Source organism: Callithrix jacchus, chromosome 2 (assembly GCF_049354715.1).
Source record: "Callithrix jacchus isolate 240 chromosome 2, calJac240_pri, whole genome shotgun sequence".
Lineage (NCBI taxonomy): Eukaryota > Metazoa > Chordata > Mammalia > Primates > Cebidae > Callithrix > Callithrix jacchus.
This window is the reverse complement of record NC_133503.1, coordinates 162,234,138-162,255,517: the sequence shown is the minus strand read 5'-3', so window position 1 is coordinate 162,255,517 and position 21,380 is coordinate 162,234,138. Positions and strand designations below refer to the sequence as shown.

The following is a 21,380-nucleotide window of genomic DNA, read 5'->3' as shown; positions in this document are numbered from 1 at the left end:
CAGCGTGAAAGACAAAAGATAAAACACCAGGGTAATGAAAGGCAAAAAATTGCGACAGAAGACGTGATTTGGAAGGTTACAAGGGAAGTTGGATAAAGCCAAAAAAGGAGAGGAATTCAGAAAAGAGTTTCCAATGCTGCAGAAGGGTCACAGAGCTAATCTGAGCGAAGGCTACTGCATTAGGCCAACTTTAAGCAGTTTCATACGAGTGTGGGTTCAGATTCCAATAGAAAGGAAGCAGTATAGAACAGTAGGAAAAGTGTGGATTCGGGGACCAGACAAATCCATCTGAAACACTCATTCAGTTACTTACTAGGCTTCCGACTTTAGGCATATTAATCTCTTTTACTTTTATTTATTTATTATTTATTTAAAGCCTACAGCACCCGGTATTCCCAGGCGGTCTCCCATCCAAGTACTAACCAGGCCCGACCCTGCTTAGTTTCCAAGATCAGACGAGATCGGGCACGTTCAGGGTGGTATGGCCATAGACAGGCATATTAATCTCTTTAGTCCTCAGTTGCCTCAGCTATAAAAGAGTGATAATGATTTTTAGATCTGTTGGGGAAATTGGCAATAATATATGTGAAGTACATGACATAGTAGCCACTCACAATGGTAGCTGTCATTGCTATTACTTTACTTTTTACTTAAACTTATTTCAAAAGAGTATTTAATAACAAAAAAGTATCGCTTGCTATGAATAGAAGGTGATGGTAAAGATAAAACAAATTAAAACAAGGAAAATTACCCAGTAAGAGAAAGTAATTTTAAAAACATGCTAATAGTCAATCTCAGACTTTCTCTTTGCCTTAGTTAGGAGAATTAAAGGACAGCTGAAGTGGGAATCATGTTTTATGCTGTGATTCAGTGCTATTTAAGGCTGTTTCCATGTGCTAAAATCATTTCAGCCTCATGAGTCTTAAAGGTTCCACTTTGGGAAGCAGTGACGTCATCTAGTCCTCACATGTTTCACAGATGAGGAAATGAAGGCTCAGAAGAGGCTGGCCCGAGGTTTAGAACCTGTTTACAGGAACTCACATAGAAGGAGGTGTATTGAGTACAGGGGAATTCTGTGGACCCACAGCAGGGAAGTAGGGCCGGATGTTAAGATGTTATTCATTCCATCTTCACTTTCTCTGGTGCTGTGTGCTTTCTAATTTCTGCTTTCCTTGATGAATCCATTCTATATTTATACCTCTTTCTGCAAAATGGTTTTCCACCCTTAATTATCGGAAGGCACATCATGGCCAAAATGGTTGTTGCCAGGCCCACATCTACAAAAACTCTCTGGTTTATTGACCATCTCCATCCCACGTGTTTCATTCTGTTTCAGTTCCAATTTTAAAGAGAAAGAATACACTTGCTTACTAGCCAGCTGACAATGAGCTACCTCTGAGTCAAGGGCCTGCCCATGTCAGTGAGCTGTAGCTCTTGAGTCACATGGGCCACTATTCTCTCAGCCGAGCCAAAGGTTCAAAGAAGTTTCTCTGAGAAGACAGACATATCTACCATAGAGACATTAGCTGGCTAAGCAGAGAAGTTTATACAAGCCAGGAGCAAGACAGTGCCCAGTTCTGTAGACAGGATATTATGTGAAAGGACAGAAGAAAAAAGGTGGAATAACTGAGTGTGGTGGCTCATGTGTGTAATTCCAGCAATTTGGGAGGTCGAGGGTGGTGGATCATCCTAGGTCAGGAGTTCAAGATCAGCCTGGCCAACATGGCTAAATCCCATCTCTACTAAAAATACAAAAATTAGCCAGGCATGGTGGCGTGCACTTGTAGTACCAGCTACTTGGGAGGCTGAGGCAGGAGAATCACTTGAATTTGGGAGGCAGAGGTTGCAGTGAGCCGAGATCATGCCACTGCACTCCAGCCCAGGCAACAGAGTGAGATTCCATCTCAGAAACAAAAAAATTGGTGTTTACATCCTGGCTTACTTCTTGGGTTCCATAGACTTCTTATCTCTTGTATTACAACATTAACTTCATACTTGTCCCCAAGTTTCAGAGAGCATGGCATTTTTCTGCTGCGCTGGTGGGTGCCTTGTGTGGCCTCATTGACATGCCCTCCTACACCTAACCTGCTGCAGAGTAGCTCTGTTGTCAAAGAGACAGTCTCACCCGCTGGTTCTGAGACAGTATGTGCAAAAAGAAGCCAAAAAATTGATAGTGGTTTGTACAAATATAGCCCCTACACCAAACCAACTTGCCCAGAATTGTTATCAGGTTTTCTAGGAATATAAGGACAGTTTGAATAAGTTAATAGAGGAGATTCCCAGGAAAACAGAGACTTTCAGTGCCAGAAGCAGCTCCCAGGACAGTAGTCTAAAAAGTTAAAAAATAAATAAATACAAAGCACCAACTGCTCTGGATCTCTAGAAGGGAGGCTCCAATATGGGCCCCTGCTGGCTGGGGTTTATTTTTATAGCTCACAGTTTGGAATTCCCTTGGGCTCTCCAAGCTGATAGGGAAGGTTGAGAATCATCATGAGCCACCTTTTAGGCTGATTAGAAATTTCTCTTAAGAGATGACACACTTGGCTTCTGAATATTTTATGTCCCATCTATTGCCACAAACAAAGAAGAGGCAGCAGATATGGGCGGTTTTTTCTGTTGGTGCCCTTCTGACTTCTTCCTCCTGTTACTCTACTCTCGTGTTTCTAGGATCTTTTCTTCCTCCCACTTTATTTATCTATTAATTCATTCTTTCCTTCCTTCGTTTTTTTTTTTTTTTTTGCTCCGTTGCCCAGGCTAGAGTGCAGTGGTACAATCAAAGCCTATTGTTGCCTTGAACCCCTTGGCTCAAGCAGTTTACCCATCTCAGCCTAGGATTCCAGGTGTGAGCTACCGCAACTGGCCTTCCTCCTTTACATAAATATATATATATATCTATATATTTATGTGGTGTGTGTGTGTGTGTATGTGCATGTAAGTATGTATATATGTGTGTAAGCAGATATTTTGTTCTGGACCTTTTAGGGATGAGTAAGGACTTCTTGCCTGATAAAGAACTTGGAGAAGTTAAATGGAGACAGACAGGAAACAATTGACAAGTGCTGTCTAGAGTAAGGCAGCAAGGATGTGCTTACCTGTGCCTGGTGAATCCAGGAAGGGTCTATGGAGCAGGAAAGGCTTGTGATGGGTCTTGAGATTTGAGGAGCAATTTTACAGGAGGAAAGGGAATGAGAGCTCCAGAAAGAGGGATAGGATGTAAAGTACATGGAAGCATGAACCAGTGTGGGGAGTATGTGGAGATTTAAAAGTAAGTCAAGCAAAGCTAGAGCATGAGGTGCACCCACAGAATCGTGTGAAAGAGACAAGGTGGATGATGCAGGCAGAGGCTTGATAATGGGGCATCTTCTTGCATATCTGGATTTTGTCATTTAGGTGTCAAGAAGCTATTGAAGAGTTGTGGTTTTTTTTTTTTGTTTGTTTGTTTGTTTTGAGACGGAATCTTGCCCTATCACCCATGCTGGAGTGCAATGATGCGATCTTGGCTTACTACAACCTTCACCTTCTGGGTTCAAGCAATTATTCTGCTTCAGCCGCTTGAGTATCTGGGATTACAGGCACCACCATGCCCTGCTAATTTTTTTGTTTGTTTCTTTAATAGAGACGGGGTTTCACCATGTTGGCGAGGCTGGTCTCAAACTCACTCTTGACCTTGTGATCCACCCACCTCGATCTCCCAAAGTGCTGGGATTACAGGCATGAGCCACCCGTGCCGAGCCTTGTTTTACTTTTTCTAGAGACTAAGTCTCAACTATGGTTGTCCAGGCTATTCAAGAACTTCGGGGAGGCCGGGTGTGGTGGCTCACGGTTGTAATCCTAGCACTTTGGGAGGCCGAGGTGGGTGGATCACCTGAGGTCAGGAGTTCAAAACCAGCCTCACCATCATGATGCAAACCCATCTTTAAAAAAAAAAAAAAGAACTTCTGGGCTCAAGCAATCCTCCTGCGTCAGTTTCCTAAGTAGTGTGGGGGACAGACATGCACCACTGCACCCGACTGCTCACTGGTTTTAAAAAAGTTATTCCCCCCTCTCGAATACATTCATTAAAATAGCAATTTGAAATTGTATTTTCTTAATTTAAAAATGGTTACTTAGTGGCTTTGGGGAATTCATCCTAAAAATAAATCATATATTGGAAATACTATGACCAAATAAATGTTTATTGTCATGTTATTTACAGTGTTGAGAACTAGTAATAACTTATGGGATCCAATGATGTAGGAATGGTCAAGTGAAGCACAAACGCTGGATAGAAGATTCCATAGCCATGGGAGATCATGGTTGTGAAGACTCTGTGGTAACATGGAAGGTGAGCCGAACACGAGAGTAAGTGAAAAGCCAGGTGCAAATTGAGTGCACGCTGTGATGATCAGACTTACTCTGGATTCTTCAGTGAGATTATTCACTCAACAAATACTCCTTGAGTACCTCCTATGCAACAGCCACTATTCTAGGGACTGGTGATACAGCAGTGAACAAAATAGACAGCAATCTCTGTCCTTATGGAACTTACATTCTAGTGAGAGAGAAGGTAGACAGAAATAAATGTGTAAAATATTCACTGTGTTATATAGTGATAAGTGATAAGAAAGAAAAGAGAGCAGGAGGGGAGATAGAAAGCATTGAGGATGACAGTTTTTAGATAAGTTGGCCAGGACAGCCTTGCTGAGGAGGTGATAATTAAACTGAAAGAAATGAGGGAAATGGCTATGCATGGGGGAACTCCATCAAGCAGAGGGAATAGCAGGCGTAAGGGTGCCCAGACGGGAGATTCCTACGGTACTCCTGACTCAGCTGAGGGGAAAGGGCAGAGAGTAATGGATCAGATTGTGGAGGACACAGTTTGTAAAAATGAGGAGTTTGGCTTTTCCTGGGAGTGGAACAGGAGCTATCAGAGGGAACTGGGGAGTGACATGATCTGGCTTATGCTTTAACAGGATCACTCTGGCAGCTCTGTTGAAAATAGACTGCAGAAGGCAGAAAAAGGAGAGATCAGTTAGGAGCCTATTGTATTAATCCAGGCAAGAGATAAAGGTGGTTTGGACTAGGAAGGTGGCAGTGGAATGCTGAGAAGTGGCTGGAGCTTGGCTGTATTTAAAAGGTTAAAGATAGCAAGATTTGCTAACAGATTGAAAGTGGAGGCAGGAGGTGGTGGCTTATGCCTGTAATCCCAGCACTTTGGGAGACTGAGATGGGCAGATCTCCTGAGGTTGGGAGTTCAAGACCAGCCTGACCGACATGGGGAAACCCTCTCTCTATTAAAAATACAAAATTAGCCAGGTGTGGTGGCGCATGCCTGTAATTCCAGCTACTTGGGGTACTGAGGCAGGAGAATCTCTTGAACCTGGGAGGCAGAGGTTGTGGTGAGCCAAGATTGCACGCCATTGCCCTATAGCCTGGGTGACAAGAGCGAAACTTCATCTCAAAAAAAAAAAGAAAAAGAAAAAGAAAGTGGAATATAAAAGAGAAGAGTCAAGTATTGAGAGGCTAGCACAAGAACAGTTTACATTGACTGAAATGGGGAAGCTTGTAGGAGAAGCTGGTTTGGGTCAGGAGAAATCAAGAGCTTAGTCTTGAACATGTTATGTTTGACATGCCTATTACACATCTATGTCACTAAAGAGCAGACGCTGTGAGTGCCTCCCCCGTGTCCCCTTGGGCCTGACCATTTCAGTGCTTGCAGGACTGACCTTCAGCTGCTAGTCTCTGTCTCTTTGGCTCTGTGCGTTCTCTAGCCACTGGAGCCTACTCTGCATGCATGGTAGCCCAGAAGTACAGAATGCGCTTCCTGGTGGGGTGGCCAGTAACCACTGACTGGCAAGAGCTGATGTAAAAATACTTCAGCCCTCTCACTCTCCTCACAATAAAATTAAGGCCTGATAGTGCTTAGCAGCATTCACTGGACACCTGGTTAATAACACCCTTCCTGCGCTGCCTTTCTTGTCTCACTTCCTCATCCTTCTACTAGGGTTTTCTAGGATCACTTCCCTCATAAACTGCTTGCACTTGAACCTCTGCCTCAGAGTTTGCCTCTGGCCAAACCCAAATTAAGACCACACCCAAGGGGGTAGGGTATTTATGCATCTGGACTCACCAAGGAAGTAATTGTAGAGAAGAGGTCTAAGAACTAAGCCTTCAGGTCTTCAGCATTGAAAACGAGGCTAGCGAGGTGAAGAGATGAAAAGGACACAGCTAAGGAGCCTTAGATGAAATGGTAAGAAGTAGGAAAGCCAGGCGTGTGTGTTTTCCTAGAAACCAAGTGATAAAGGTATTTTTAAAAGGAAGATTGACGCCTGAGAAAGAACTACTCACTGATTTTAGCAATTTGGAGGCCACTGGTGACCCTGAGGAGGGCGTTTTTAGTAGCATTTTCTCTTGAGTTCAGGAGAGGCTAATGTGGGGGAGAACTGGAGACAGTAAAGTGACCAACTCTTTAAGCAGTTTTACTATAAAGAGAATGTGGGTGATTTTTTCCAGTTCTGTGAAGAAGGTCATTGGTAGCGTGATGGGGATAGCGTTGCATCTGTACATTACTTTGGGCAGTATGCCCATTTTCACGATACTGATTCTTCCTAACCATGAGCATGGAATGTTTCTCCATCTGTTTGTGTCCTCTCTTATTTCGTTGAGCAGTGGTTTGTAGTTCTCCTTGAAGAGGTCCTTTACATTCCTTGTTAGTTGTATTCCTAGGTATTTTATTCTCTTTGTAGCAAGTGTGAATGGCAGTTCATTCTTTTTTTTTTTTTTTTTTGAGACAGAGTTTCGCTCTTGTTACCCAGGCTGGAGTGCAATGACGCGATCTCTGCTCACTGCAACCTCCGCCTCCTGGGTTCAGGCAATTCTCCTGCCTCAGCCTCCTGAGTAGCTGGGATTACAGGCACGCGCCACTATACCCAGCTAATTATTTGTATTTTTAGTATAGACGGGGTTTCACCATGTTGACCAGGATGGTCTCGATCTGTTGACCTCGTGATCCACCCACCTCGGCCTCCCAAAGTGCTGGGATAACAGGCTTGAGCCACCGCGCCCGGTGGCAGTTCATTCTTGATTTGGCTCTCTTTAAGTCTGTTATTGGTGTATAGGAATGCTTGTGATTTTTGCACATTGATTTTCTATCCTGAGACTTTGCTGAAGTTGCTTATAAGTTTCAGGAGATTTTGGGCTGAGACGATAGGATCTTCTAAATATACAATCATGTCGTCTGCAAATAGAGACAATTTGACTTCCTCCTTTCCTAATTGAATACCCTTTATTTTTTTTTTCTTGCCTGATTGCTCTGGCTAGAACTTCCAATACTATATTGAATAGGAGTGGTGAGAGAGGGCATCCTGTCTAGTGCCAGATTTCAAAGGGAATGTTTCCAGTTTTTGCCTATTCAGTATGATATTGGCTATGGATTTGTCATAAATAGCTTTTATTATTTTGAGATACGTTCCATCAGTACCGAGTTTATTGAGGGTTTTTAGCATAAAGCACTGTTGAATTTTGTAAAAGGCCTTCTCTGCATCTATTGAGATAATCATGTGGTTTTTGTCTTTGGTTCTGTTTATGTGGTGAATTACATTTATAGACTTGGTATGTTGAACCAACCTTGCATCCCCGGGATGAATCCTACTTGATCATGGTGGATAAGCTTTTTGATGTGCTGTTGCAATCAGCTTGCCAGTATTTTATTGAAGATTTTTGCATCTATGTTCATCATGGATATTGGCCTGAAGTTTTCTTTTCTTGTTGAGTCTCTGCCAGGTTTTGGTATCAGGATGATGTTGGTCTCATAAAATGATTTGGGAAGGATTCCCTCTTTTTGTATTGCTTGGAATATTTTCGGAAGGAATGGTACCAGCTCCTCTTTGAATGTCTGGTAGAATTCAGCTGTGAACCCATCTGGACCTGGGCTTTTTTTGGGCGGTAGGCTATTAATTGCTGCCTCAACTTCAGCCCTTGTTATTGGTCTGTTCAGGGTTTCGACTTCTTCCTGGTTTAGGCTTGGGAAGATGCAAGTGTCCAGGGATTTATCCATTTCTTCCAGGTTTACTAGTTTATGTGCATAGAGTTGTTTGTAATAATCTCTGATGATGGTTTGTATTTCTATGGAATCTGTGGTGATATCCCCTTTGTCGTTTTTTATTGCATCTATTTGATTATTCTCTCTTTTCTTTTTATTAATCTGGCTAGTGATCTATTTTGTTGATCTTTTTGAAAAACCAGCTCCTGGATTTATTGGTTTTTTGAAGGGTTTTTTTGTGTTTCTATCTCCTTCAGTTCTGCTCTGATCTTAGTTATTTCTTGTCTTCTGCTAGCTTTTGAGTTTTTTTTTTTATTTTGCTCCTCTAGCTCTTTCAATTTTGACAAACCGGACAAAAACAAGCAGTGGGGAAGGATTCCCTGATTAATAAATGGTGTTGGGAAAACTGGCTAGCCATGTGCAGAAAGCAGAAACTGGACCCCTTTCTGACACCTTACACTAAAATTAACTCCAGGTGGATTAAAGACTTAAACATAAGACCTAACACCATAAAAACCCTAGAAGTAAACCTAGGCAAAACCATTCAGGACATAGGCATAGACAAGCACTTCATGACTAAAACACCAAAAGCACTGGCAACAAAAGCCAAAACAGACAAATGGGAGCTAATCAAACTCCACAGCTTCTGCACAGCAAAAGAAACAGTCATTAGAGTGAATCGGCAACCAACAGAATGGAAAAAATTTTTGCAGTTTACCCATCTGACGAAGGGCTGATATCCAGAATTTACAAAGAACTAAACAGATTTACAAGAAAAAAAAACAAGGAAGCCCATTCAAAAGTGGGCGAAGGATATGACCAGTTACTTTACAAAAGAAGACATACATGGGGCCTACAAACATGAAAAAATGCTCATGATCACTGGTTATTAGAGAAATGCAAATCAAAACTATTGAGATACCATCTCACAGCAGTTAGAATGGTGATCATTAAAAAACCTGGAGACAACAGATGCTGGAGAGGATGTGGAGAAATAGGAACACTTTTACACTGTTGATGGGAGTGTACATTAGTTCAACAATTGTGGAAGAAAAAATGTGGTGATTCCTCAAGGACCTAGAAATAGAAATTCCATTTGACCCAGCAATCCCATTACTGGGTATATATCCAAAGGATTATAAATCATTCTATTATAAGGACACATGCACACGAATGTTCATTGCAGGACTATTTACAATAGCAAAGACTTGGAACCAACCCAAATGCCCATTGATGATAGACTGGACAGGGAAAATGTGGCACATATACACCATGGAATACTATGCAGCCATAAAAAACTATGAGTTCGTGTCCTTTGTAGGGACATGGATGAACCTGGGAACCATCACTCTCAGCAAACTGACACAAGAACAGAAAATCAAACACTGCATGTTCTCACTCATAGGTGGGTGCTGAACAATGAGGACACATGGACACAGGGAGGGGAATATCACACACTGGGGTCTGTTGGGTGGAAGTAGGAGAGGGACAGTGGGGGATGGGGAGTTGGGGAGGGATAACATGGGGAGAAATGCCAGATATAGGTGATGGGGAGGAAGGCAGCAAACCAGACTACTATGTGTGTACCTATGCAACAATCTTACATGTTCTTCACATGTATCCCAAAACCTAAAATGCAATAATATATATATGTGTGTGTGTGTAATATATTGTGTGTGTGTGTGTGTGTGTGTGTAATATGTATAAGAATGGGGGAAAGAGGCCTAATGCTAGAGGGGGAAGTGGAGTCAAGAGAGGCTTATTTTGTGAATCTTTTTTTTTTTTTTAGATGGAGTCTTGCTCTGTTGCCAGGCTGGAGTGCAGTGGCATGATCTCTGCTCGCTGCAAACTCCACCTCCCTGGTTCGAGCTGATGCAGGCAGGGGCTTGATCATGGAGAATCTTCCTCAGCCTCCCAAGTAGCTGGGACTACAGGCGTGTGACACCATGCCTAGCTAATGTTTTGTATTTTTAGTAGACACTGGGTTTCACCATGTTGGCCAGGATTGTCTTGATCTCTTGACCTCATCATTCACCCACCTCATCCTCTGAAAGTACTGGGATTACAGGTGTGAGTTACTGTGCTTGGCCTGTAATTTTTTTATGTAACTTTTTTTTTTTTTTAAGCCTGCCATGGTGGCACATGCCTATAGTCCACAGCTACTTGGGAGACTGAGCTGGAGCATTGCTTGAGCCTAGGACTTCAAGTCTAGCTAGCTTGGGCAACATAGCAAGACCCTGTCTTTAAAAATGAAACCAAAACCAAAGAACACACACACAAATAACCTATTTATGTTTAAAATATATCATACAAAAAAGTGTAAAACCGTAAGTATTCATTTCAATGAATTTTCCACACTGAAAAGACCCACGTAAGCACCACCAACATCAAGACAGAGAACATTTCTGGTACTCAGAGTGCTCCCCTCCACTAGCTCATCCTTCATTCTATTCACTACATCCTCAAGTGTAACCAGTATTGTTGCTTCTAATACTGTAGATTGCTTTTGACTGTTTTAAACTTTACATAAATGGAATCATCCAGTATGTATTCTTTTGTCTTACTTCAATTGTCCAATATTAAGTCTGTGAATACCATCCATACTAGTTTATGTGGTTTAGATGTTTCATGCTCATTGGTGCATATGCAGTAATTCATTGTATGAATGTACCACAGTTTATTTATCCATTCAACTGTTGATGATGTGACTAGTTTCCAGTTTGGGGCTATTATGAATAATATTGCCGTGAACATTCTAGTAAAAGCTTTTTTGTAAACTTTTTTTTTTTGAGGCAGGGTGTTGCTTTGTCCAGGATGGAGTGCAGTGGCACAATCACAGCTCACTGCAACCTTGACTTTCTGTATTCAAGCGATCCTCCCACCTCAGCCTCTGGAGTAGCTGGAACCACAGGGGCATGCCAACGTGCTTGGCTAATTTTTTTTAATGTTTTATAGATATGGGGTCCTGCTATGTTGCCCAGACTGGTCTCAAACTCCTGGGCTCAAGCAGTCCTCTTGCCTCGGCCTCCCAAAGTGTTGGTATTACAGGTGTGAGCCCCTGAGTCTGGCCTGTATGTATCTTTACTGGGGACATTTTTACTTATACATTTTTTCAATGACTTTTGGGGTACAAGTAATTTTTGGTTACAAGGATGAACTGTATATGGGTGAAGTCTGAGATTTCAGTGCACTTGAGTAGTGTACGTTGTACCCAATATGTAGTTTTTTTTTTTTTTCGGTCACTCAAAAACTTTAATGCTCAGCTTTCACAAACATAATCAAGTCTATCAAATTTCCAGATTTACAGCAAAATGTAGGAGCTAAAATAAAAAAGGTGTGCATTCTTCATTCTTCAGTTTTTCCTATACTTTTTTTGTTTTTGGCCTATCCTTCAAAACTGAGCACTGGGTATTTTTAACATAAGCCATGTCATATGTACAGTTTAACTCTGTTTCAGGAACAAACAAAATCCATGATTTTTCAGTAACTCATAGTGTATTCATAAAATGAAAAGCTCTCTATCAAAATACACTTTTCACTGAGAAAAAGAAACAAAATAGACAAATGGATCTACACAAAGTAAACGTTAACTCTGGTAGATTTCAGTGCAGTTCATAACAAGCATATTTGCCCTTATTCCCCCAGAGCTGCTCAACTACCAAGAATTTAAAAAATATTTGTAACTAACATTTTATTATGTTGATATTTGTTTCTCATTCCACGTCCTCAGCTAAGCTCTGAGCACTTACAATTCTCTAATTGTTGGGAGCTTAGTCAGAAGCACCTGGAACACTGGTGGTGGAAGAGTTTGCTGTAAGTAACTGCTGTGGCTGTCCACACACAGCAGTTGCATTCGTCAGATGGTCTACTTCCTTCTCATATTCACCTTGGGCTAGTAATTCTTCACCAAGTTGTATTTCTTCAAGGAAGAATTTCTGAACAGCTTCAGCATCTTTAAGGTCAGGTAACTTGGAAAGCCCAGCTCTCTCCTTGGCAAGCTTCTGTCTGTTTCTTTCTTTGTCCTCGAAGCCTGTTCTTTCTTTTTCTTTTTACTTTCTTTTTTTTTTTTTTTTGAGACGGAATTTCGCTCTTGTTACCCAGGCTGTAGTGCAATGGCGCAATCTCGGCTCACCGCAACCTCCGCCTCCTGGGTTCAGGCAATTCTCCTGCCTCAGCCTCCTGAGTAGCTGAAATTACAGGCACACGCCACCATGCCCAGCTAATTTTTTGTATTTTTAGTAGAGACGGGGTTTCACCATGTTGACCAGGATGGTCTCTATCTCTTGACCTCATGATCCACCCGCCGCGGCCTCCCAAAGTGCTGGGATTACAGGCGTAAGCCACCGCGCCTGGCCAACAGGCGCGCTGGATTCCCGGCTGCCACGGTGGAGCCTGTTCTTAAAGTTGGGGTCACTTCGTCTTTTGCGTCGAAGTAGATGCAGTACCCGATAAAAAGGGCCCACATACACCGGCGGCAATGGCATTGTTCCAACCCACCATGTTCTCGGCAACGCGGAGCGTGAGCGATGGCTGCAGGGACCGCTAAGGAGCAGTGGGCCACAAACCCTCAGAGTGGAGGGCGCAGCTCACACCTGCCGCCCGCAGGCCAGGGACTTGGAAAGCCCAATATGTAGTTTTTAATCCCTAACCCCCTTCCACCCTACCCCTTCTACGTCTCCAAAGTCCATGCCTTTTCATACCCATAGCTTAACTCTCATTTATAAGTAAGAGCAAACAGTATTTGATTTTCCTTTCCTGAGTTACTTCACTTAGAATAATGGCCTCCAGCTTTATCCAAATTGCTGCAGAACATATTATTTCATTGTTTTCATGGCTGAGTAGTCTTCTATGGTGTATATACCACATTTTCTTTATCTGCTCATTGGTTGGTTGGCACTTAGGTTGGTTCCATATCTTTGCAATTGTGAATTGTGCTGCAAGAAACATATGTATGGAGGTGTTTTTTGATATAATTACTTCTTTTCCTTTGGGGAGATACCCAATAATGCGATTACTGGCAGATTTAGATTTAGATTTACTTTTATATTTTAGATTTAGCAATCTCCATTCTGTTTTCTGTACAGGTTGTACTAATTTACATTCCCACCAGCAGTGTATAAATGTCCCCTTTTCACCACATTCATACCGATATCTGCTGTTTTTTGACTTTTTAATAATGACTATTCTGGCTGGGGTAAGGTGGTATCTCACTGTGGTTTTAATTGCATTTTTGTGATGATTAGTGATGTTGAGCATTTTTACACGTATTTGTTGGCCATTTGTGTGTCTTCTTTTGAGAAATATGTTATCCATATCATTTACCTACTTTTTGATAAAGATCTTTGTTTCTAATTTGTTTGAGTTCCTTGTAATTAGTTCTTTGTCAGATGCATAGTTTGCAAATATTTTCTCCCATTCTGTGGGTTGTCTGTTTGCTCTGATGATTATTTTTTCTGCTGTACACAAACTTTTCAGTTTAATGAGGTCCCATTTATTTATTTTTGTTTTTGTTGCATTTGTTTTGGGGGTCTTAGTCATAAATTCTTTACCTAAGTTAATGTCCAGAAGAATTTTTTTCTGTGTTTTCTTCTGAACTTTTTGTGGTTTCAGGTCTTAGATTTAAATCTTTAAAAAAAAATTGAGTTGATTTTTGTGTAAGGTGAAAGATAGGGATCCATTTGTTTTCTCCTACATGTGGCTATTCAGTTTTCCCAGCAACATTTATTAAATAGGGTGCGATTTCCCCAATTTATGTTTTTGTATGCTTTGTTGAAGATCAGTGAGTTGTTAGGTAAAAAGAAGGAATAAAACCTAGGAGTCTTTTGAAGGAATCTTTAGAGTTTTCTATATATGATCATATCATCATCAAACAGAGATAGTTTGACTTCCCCTCTTCCAATTTAGATGCCGTTTATGTCCTTCTCTTGCCTGATTGCTCTGGCTAGGACTTCCAGTAAGTACTATGTTGAATAGAAGTGATGAAAGTGGACATTCTTGTCTTGTTCCAGTTCTCGGGGGAATGCTTTTAGCTTTTCTTCATTCTGTATGATGTTGGCTTTGGGTTTGTGATATATGGCTTTTATTGTTTTGAGGTATGTTTCTTCTATGCCTAGTTTGTTGTCACTGTTTTTGTCATAAGACAATGCCGGTTTTGTCATGACATTGTTTTTGTCATGCTGGGTTTTACTGAATTCTCTTTCTGCATCTTTTAAGATAATCATATGGTTTTGTTTTTAATTCTGCTTATGTGATTTATCATATTTATTGACTTGCATTTGTTAAACCATCACTTTATCTCTGGGACAAAACCCATTTGATGTAATGTATTATCTTTTTGATTTGCTATTGGATTCTGTTTGCTAGTATTTTGTTGACTTTTGCATCTAGTTCATCAGGAATATTGATCTGTAGTTTTCTCTTTTCGTTATGTCTTTTCCTGTGTTTGGCACAGGGTGGTAACTGGCTTCATAGAATGAGTTTGGGAGGATCCTCTCTTTCTCAATCTTTTTGCATAGTTTCAGTAGGATTGGTTCCAATTCTTCTTTGACTGTCTGGTAGAATTTAGCTGGGACTCCATCTGGCCCTGAGCTTTTTTGTTGGTGGCAATTTTAATCAGTAAATTTTACTTATTCAATTTCATTGTTTGTTATTTTGTTGGCTCGGGATTTCTATTTCTTCCTGATTTAATCTGGGAGGGTTGTAAATTTCCAAGAATTTATCCATTCATTTCCTCTATGTTTATTAGTTTGTATGAATAGAGGTGTTCATAGTAATTTCCAATGACATTTTGTATTTCTGTGGCATTGGTTGTAATGTCTCCATGTTCGTTTCTAATTGAACTTATTCAAATCTTCTCTCTCCTTTTCTTAGTTAATCTAGTTAATGGTCCTTCAATTTTGTTTATGTTTTCAAAGAACGAACTTTTTGTTTCACTAATTTTGTGTAATACTTTTATTTCAATTTCATTTATTTCTGCTCTGGTCTTCATTTCTTTTCTTCTCTAGCTTTGGGTTTATTTTGTTCTCGTTTCTTTAGTTCCTTGAGGTATGATGTTATGGTGTCAATTTGTGATCTTTCAGACTTTTTGATGTAGGCATTTACTGCTATAAACTTTTCTCTTAGCACCACTTTGCTGTATCTCAGAAGTTTTGACAACTGTGTCACTATTACCCATTTCAAATAATTTTTCAATTTTCATCTTGATTTCATTATTAACCCAAAAATCACTCAGAAGCAGATTGTTTAATTTCCATGTATTTGTATCATTTTGGAGTTATGACTCCTTTTGTGAATAACAAAAGTGAATTTCTTTTGGAGTTGGCTTCTAGTTTTGTCCTCCTGTGGTCTGAGAAGACACTTGATAAGACTTGATTTTTAAAAATTTATTGAGATTTGTTTTGTAGCCAATCATATGGTCTATCTTGGAATATATTCCACGTACTGATGAGAAGAAAGCATATTCTGTAGTTCTTGGGTAGGATGTTCTGTAAATTTCTGTTAAGTCTATTTGTTCTAGAGTATTGTTTAAGTCCATTGTTTCTTTGTTGACTTTCTGCCTTGATCTTTCTAGTGCTGTCAGTGGGGTGTTGAAGTACCCCACTATTATTGTGTTGCTCATTGTCTCTTTTCTTAGGTCTCTTTTCTTAGTAATTGTTTTATGAATTTTGGAGCTCCATAGTTAGGTACACATATATTTAGGATTATAATATTCTCTTTTCAGATTAATCCTTTCATCATTATATAATTGTAATCACCTGACAGGTTTTTTCTGACCACTGCACATGCAAAATTAATTCATGGTATTGTGGTAAAGAAAGAGTTTAATTGATGCAAGACCAGTCATACCATGTATTCATACCAGGATGGAGTTATTACTCAAATCAATCTCATGAAAGGCTTGTAGCTTAGGGGTTTTTCAAAGGCAGTTTGGGGGAAGCACTGGGGCTGACCAGACCAGGTGCTTGCTGTTGATTATTTGGGTTGGAGATAAAATCATAGGGAGTGGAAGCTGAGTCACTTCTGTGGAGCCGTAGGAGTGGTTGGTGGGTCCATATGGGTCCAAGTGGAGCATTCAGTGCCAGACATGCAAAAAACTTGAAAAGATATCTCAAAAGGCTAAGTCAGACATGCAAAAAATCTGAAAAGATATCTCAAAAGGCTAATCTTAGATTCTACAATAGTGATGTTATCTGCATGAGTAATTGAGGGAGTTGCGTATCTTGTGACCTCTGGAATAAGAGCTGGCAATAATTTATATCCACATCTTAGCAGAATTCAGGCTCTTCTCCTCCTCCTAAGTCTTGTGGTCTCTTGTTAGCTTTACAAAGGTGGCTGAGTTTTGGGAGAGATTATTATCATTTAAACTATAAACTGAAGGTCTCCCAAAGCTAGCCCAGCCTAAGCTCAGGAATAGTTAAGGCAGCTTGAAGGCTAAAGGCAAGAGGGAGGTTGGCTAGATCAGATATCCCCCTCTGTCATAATTCTCTTAGTGATATAATTTTTGCAAAGGTGGTTTTTATAATAACCTTCTTGGGTTTTTTTTCTGTTGTTGCTTTAAAGTCTGTTTTATTTGACATAAGAATAGCTACTCCTACTTACATTTGGTTTCCATATACACATAATATTTTTCCCACCCCTTTACCTTGAGTTTATGTGAATCCTTGTGCATTAGGTGAGTCTCTTGAAGACAGCAGATATTTGGTTTGTGATATTTTATCCACTCTGCCAATCTCTATGTTTTAATTGGAGCATATATGCCATTTATGTTCAATATTAACATTGGGATGTAAGGTACTATTCTAGTCATCATGTTGATGATTACCTGAATCCGTGTGTGTGTGTGTGTGTGTGTGTTATTGTTTAATAGGCCCTGTGAGTTTTATGCTTTCAAGAGGTTCTATTCTGGTGCATGTCAACTTTTCCTTTCAAGATTTAGAACTCCTTTTAGGATTTCACGTATGGTTGGCCTGGTAGTGACAAATGCCTTCATCATTTGCTTTTCTGGAAAAGACTTTCTTTCCTCCTTCATTTATGAAACTTAGTTTTTCTGGATACAAAATTCTTGACTGACTACTTTAAGGAGGCTAAAGATTGGACCCCAATCCCTTCTGACTTGTAAGGTTTCTGCCAAGGGGAGGATTTTTATCAATGGCATAAATGTGTGATGATGGAAACAATTCTGTGGGAAGAGAAAATCAATGATGCAGTAGAGAAGAAAAAACATTTTTGGAGGGCTGTTCTTTTTTTTTTTTTTGAGATAGAGTCTTGTTCTGTCACCCAGGCTGGAGTGCAATGGTGTGCTCTTGGCTCACTGCAACCTCTGCCTCCCAGGTTCAAGTTATTCTTGTGCCTCAGTCTCCCAAGTAGCTGAGATTACAGGTGCCCGCCACCAAGCCCAGCTAAGTTTTGTATTGTTTTTAGTAGAGACGGAGTTTTACAATTTTGGCCAGGATGGTCTTAAACTCCTGACCTTGTGATCTACTGGAGGGCTGTTCTTTAGTATATGAGAGTTGATGGAATCTATTCAACATGTAAAAGAGTCGTAGGTAGGCCTCAGATAGGAGTAAGGATTGTTTATTCAAAGTAAAAGGAAGGAAGACAGATTCAGGTAAGTTGGAATACATGGTGGGAAGGACTTGAGGAAATTCTCCTTTATTTCTTACTTATTCAATAAAGTAGGAAGCAAGATTAGCAGCTATGAATGAGGAGTGGAAGAAGGCATTAGAGATGTGATGACAGAAAAGAAGCCATTAAAGAATTATACGAAAGTGTATGAGGCTTATTGGGCTAAGGAAAGTATGTCTGCCAGGCGCTTTAAAGGCCCACCTGAGGTTAATGATCAGAAATTCCAAGTGAGACAAGTCATTATGTTCAACAGCATGGGTACAGGCAGAGAGTAGTGGAGAGCTGGATTTAACCAGGGTCGTGGTATAGCAAAGTGAACACAACAACCTGGGAGAGAGACAGGGGAACTTAGGGAGTGCCAAAGCTGTGATAACATTAATAGAGATCTTCCTCCAGTGAATGTTACCAGCCTCCCAGATGCTCAACTGAGAATCCTTGACCTTTTCCTCATCCCCTAACAGCCAAACAACAAATCCTACTGATTTCACCTCCTATATATCTCCTCCTTCCCTCATTGAATTAAGCTACTGTAATTTGTCTTCATGCTTATATCATTTCCCTCACAGCTGCCAGAGATGATATTTCAGAAATTGCAAGCCTGATCATCTAACTCCCTGCTTACAAGCTTTCAGGGGCTTCTTACTGCCCTTAATGTGAAATGACTTACAAGATCTTGGCTATGGCTAACTCTCTAGCCTCTTTTTTTGGCTTATATTTTTCCTTCTTTTGCATATGCCAGCCCTACTCTCTTCTTTCAAGTCTTCTAAGGCATTCGTCTCTGAGGGCGCATACAACCCCAGAGGATGCCCAAAATGATTCACTGGGATGAGCGAAAAAGTGTTAGAACCTTCTTTTATATTTATTTGTGATTATATTTTTAATTTCTATGGATTATATATATTGAAAATGTGTAAATCAGTAGTACATAGATACACTTTATAAATATATATATATACATATATTAGAGTAGTGTTAAAAAATGTTGTATTATGCACATTGCAGTTGTAAGAATATGTACAAAGAGACCACATGTACCAGTTACCCAGTTTCCCACAAACTTGCATCTTGCAAAAACTATAGTCATAACATTGATATTTTGATCTAATTCGCTGATATTCCCAGTTCTTGTATTCATGTGTGCATGTGTGTATTTTAGCTCTATGGAATGCTATCATGTAAATTAGTGATTATGTTCACCATCACAGTCAAGATACAGGACAAGTCCATCATCATAAGGGACCCTCAAGTGGCTCTTCTGTGGCCACCCCCTCACCCCCATACCCTGTCCCTGACTCCTGCCAGCCACTAATCTGTTCTCTATTTCTATAATTTTGTCATTTCAAGAAAATTATATATAAGAAATACAGCAGTAACCTTTTAGGATTGGTATTTTTCACTCACCATACTTCTCTGGCAGTTCATCTAAGTTGTTGTATCGATAGTTGGTTCATTTTTATTTCTGAGTGGTATTCCCCATATGGAGGTACCACAAGTTGTTTAACCGTTCATCAGCTGAGGACATGTGGATTATTTCCAGTTTGGGGCTGTTATCAATAAAGCAACTAATGTTGTTGGATATTTAAAAAATGTTTTATTCACAAAGGAAGTCAATCAAAAAAGCTTGTAGACCATAACCCTAAGGTTTCAGGTCTTTCCTATCTCAAGATCTCCTGTCCTACCCATCCCTACTTTTAGAACCTCTCCCTACTTTTCTCTAGCTAACTCTTTGATTCCAGAGAAAGTGTTAAAAGTCCTCCCTAACCCCTAGACCAGGAGTACATCCCCTCATTTTATGCCCCCAGTATCCCGGCTCTTTTCCCCCTAAGCTCACTGTACCTGATATTTTCTATCTGCCCCTCCAGATCTACTCTTCATCCTTCTTCATTCTGCTCTCAGCCCGACTACATCAAGTCTCCTTAGTTCTTTAGGTTCCAGTTGACTTGGATCTCTATGGAGCCCTTACAGGGGAAGGAAGGAGAGAGAGGGCCTGATCTTTATTCCCCCAGCCTCTCGCTGTAAGGCTGACTCAGGCCACTTGTGTATTTAGGAAGGCCTCAGCTTCTCTCTACATAACAATATCTTCCTAGGTTTTAATATCTGCCCCCATCCCTTTGTCCTCTTGGTCCTATAGATGTATTTTGCTTGGTTTAATCTGGGTTTTAAAATTTGAATTCGTTGTTGATGCTTAATAATTGGAAGATTTTGCATAAAGTTTTAGATCTCTGGCTTCTCTTGAAAAGAAATCAGAATATTTGAAAACATTGAGCCCGCATTCCAAATAGTAACCATTGTGTGGCCTTGAATAGAGCCACCCCTTCCACTGGGGCAGCCTCTCTTTTTTTGAGACGGAGTCTTACTCTGTCGCCTAGGCTGGTGTGCAGTGGTGAGGTCTCCACTCACTGCAACCTCTGCCTCCTGGGTTCAAGCAGTTCTCCTGCCTCAGCCTCTCAGAAAGTTGAAATTACAGGCATGCATCAACATGCCCAGCTAATTTTTTGTATTTTTAGTAGAGACAAGGTTTCACTATGTTAGCCACAATGGTCTCGATCTCCTGACCTTGTGATCCGTCCCCTTCAGCCTCCCAAAGTGCTGGGATTTCAGGCATGAGCCACTGCACCCGACCTGCAGCTACTTTTAAGGACTCACCATCCCCACTGTCTCCCTGTTACATACACTAATCCTGCTTTGCTATTACCACCCTTGCCTTGGGAGTCCTGCTTTAAAGAACGTGTTGCCCACTAGGTGGGACCTGTGTCAGACTCCTCATCAGATTTGGAAAAAGGGCATGCTGTCTACTTCTGTCTACTTCTACTGTCTACTTCTGTCTACTTCTCTATCTTTCCCCTTGGACCACCTAAAGCATCTTCTCTCTGGGGTTTCGATCATCCCCTCCTAGACCCCACCTGCTCCCAGGCTTGCTGTTCCTCTCTGCGCTTCCCACACTGCTGCCAGAGTGCTCTTCTTAAATGGGACTCAGATTACAATTCTCTCACTTAAAACCTTGCTATGTTTTCTCATTGTCCTATAGACAAAGGCTGCATTTCTAAAGCAAACTCCTGGCTTATTGGACCTTTACCTACTACCCCAGGCTAATCTGGGCCACTCCTCTTCATTCTGCTTTTCCAGAACAGTGGGATCCTCAAGCATCCACCTTACGTCCCACCTGGGCAGCACACTTGCCGAGCCCCTGGGCCAAGTATGAGGCCTCTCTGCTCACTTCCTGGTCACAACTTAAGTGCCCTTACCCAGATAGATAGTGCCTTTCCATTCTCTATCTGTATCCCTTTCTAATAGGTGCTATACTTGTTAGAAGGGATCTTTTTTCCCAGTCTCTTTCATTGGACTGTGAGAACAGCACTTGTCTTTTTCACTGCCTGGTGTATAGTAGGTGCTCAGTGAACATTCATTGAAAGAGCAGATTTAGAGATCTAGCTCTTCATGGAATAGCAGTTTCTACCACTTAATGACAATGTGGAATACCAGGGCTCTGAAGTGTTTAGTATGATCATGCGTTTATGTTATGAAGCCTGCCTGTACCATGACTGCACATGAGGTTAAGTCATCAAGGCTCCTAGGGCAGAGAATTTAAGGAAGCATTTTCCCTTATAATGCCTCTCCTGCCACACTCTAGACCTGGCTCTGGGAGGGAAGCCTTTGCTAAGAACCACAAAAGAAAAAGAGAAAAAGAAAATTCGGATGGTGCTAAAGGGAGGATTGTGATGGCAGCCTGACACCC

The 21,380-nt window shown here is 40.9% G+C and overlaps 1 protein-coding gene and 1 non-coding gene across 3 annotated transcripts in view; one reads left to right on the top strand and one right to left on the bottom strand.

The window, feature by feature from the left end:
- NIM1K (NIM1 serine/threonine protein kinase) overlaps positions 1-21,380 on the top strand; it is an 85,337-nt gene that overhangs the window by 56,665 nt on the left and 7,292 nt on the right. The window lies entirely within an intron of this gene.
- LOC118151690 (5S ribosomal RNA) lies at positions 375-493 on the bottom strand. The gene has a single exon (XR_004740129.1). It is a non-coding gene; the product is annotated as a 5S ribosomal RNA (ribosomal RNA).